The following is a 1633-nucleotide window of genomic DNA, read 5'->3' as shown; positions in this document are numbered from 1 at the left end:
CCGCCATGCGCTCCAAGCCTTGGGATTCCGAGGTCATGGGGGAAGGCCTTCCGTTGGCACAGCTCCCTGGCCACTCTGCAATTTTCCATGGCCCAGGCCCACGTGCGACCAAACCAAAACAAGTGTGACAGACTGCTGGCTTCTGGCTGAGTTAGGTGGCCGGAAACACGGCCTGTTCTCCCCCTCCTACCCACCCGCCATGAGGAAGCTGCCAGATGTTTACGTCTGAGCGGCGCAAACACCGCCCCATCCATATTCCCGAAATGACGATGTCTACGTCAGATGTTGAGCGTGGAGCCGCTGAATCCCGCCGAGACCCAGAGATGTTTTCAGCTGCCCCCCCCACCCCCCCACCCCCCCGCCGCCCGCCTTCTGGGGCTGACTCAGCAAATGCTTCCGCTTTTTGTCTTTTCTATGCTTGGCAACAAGAACTGTCCAGAGGAATGTTCTCGAATAATAAACGACAGTGTTCAGAAAAAAAAAAAATGGACTGTCGGGGTCTGAGCAAGGCAGAGTTCCTCTAGGAGGAAGAACAGCCCTGAGGGACACCAGCTGGACATGAAGAAGTCAAGCTACAGGAAGCTCTCGGAGTTCCTACAGCACATGCAGCAGGAGCAGATCGTGCAGGTGAAGGGGGTGGAGAGAGTTGTGGCTATGGATTGGAGACACCAAGGATCACATCTTTCGTCCTTACCTGAGCCCTCCCTGACCTCCCAGAGTGTGCAGGAGGGGAGCAGGGAGGAGCCCTATCGCCCTCCAGACATAAAACCCCTCTGCTGTGTCCCAGCCAGCGTGACCCTGCTCTTCCAGGAGTCTGGCCACAAGAAAGGGGGGTGTTCTCGAGGGCAGTGAGGTCCGAGCCATCATCATTAACTATGCCAAGAAAAATGACCTGGTTGATGCAGACAACAAAAATCTTGTGAAACTGCACCCCATCCTATGTGACTGCCTCCTAGAGACACAGGAACAGCACACCGGCATGAAGCTTCCGTGGGACAGCCTTGTGAGCAGGTGCTTGGAAAAACTGCAGCCTGCCTATCAGGTGACCTTTCCCGGACAAGAGCCTGTTGTGAAGAAAGGGAAAATCTGTCCAACTGACATCACCCTAGCACAGAGAGCTTCTAATAAAAAGGTGACTGTGGTCCGGAACTTGGAGGCCTATGGTCTGGACCCGGACTCTGTAGCTGCCACCCTCCAGCAGGGCTGCCAGGCAAGCACCACCGTCACTCCCACCCCTGGGGCCAAGGACAGCCTACAGGTGCAGATCCAGGGGAATCAGGTGCACCACCTGGGCCGGCTACTGCTGGAAGAGTATCACGAGACACGTCTTCCACCTGCTAGTTTACTTCCCAGATGGCTGCAATAGTTGGAGCTGGGCTGATCTAAAGCCAGGAGCCAGGAGCTTTCTCCAGGTCTCCCACATAGTGGCAGGTGCCCAAGCACTTGGGCCATCTTTCACTGCTTTCCCAGCTGGATCGGAAGAGGAGCAGCTGGGACACAAACCTGAACCTATATGGAATGCTGCTCCACAGGCTTAGCCACAGACAGCCTACTAAGCCACAGCGCTGTCCCTCATATTCCTTAACACTTTGTAAAATACAGAAGCAACAGAATTTGCACTGTACTTATAACT

The 1633-nt window shown here is 55.1% G+C and overlaps 1 pseudogene; it reads left to right on the top strand.

Annotated features, from left to right (window-relative positions):
• Positions 1 to 263: 263 nt before the first annotated feature.
• Positions 264 to 1366, top strand: LOC103348154 (eukaryotic translation initiation factor 2D pseudogene; annotated as a pseudogene).
• Positions 1367 to 1633: the final 267 nt, after the last annotated feature.

Source organism: Oryctolagus cuniculus, chromosome 6 (genome assembly GCF_051225735.1).
Source record: "Oryctolagus cuniculus isolate XC-2025 breed Fujian yellow rabbit chromosome 6, ASM5122573v1, whole genome shotgun sequence".
Taxonomy (NCBI): domain Eukaryota; kingdom Metazoa; phylum Chordata; class Mammalia; order Lagomorpha; family Leporidae; genus Oryctolagus; species Oryctolagus cuniculus.
This window is presented reverse-complemented; position numbering and strand designations above follow the sequence as displayed.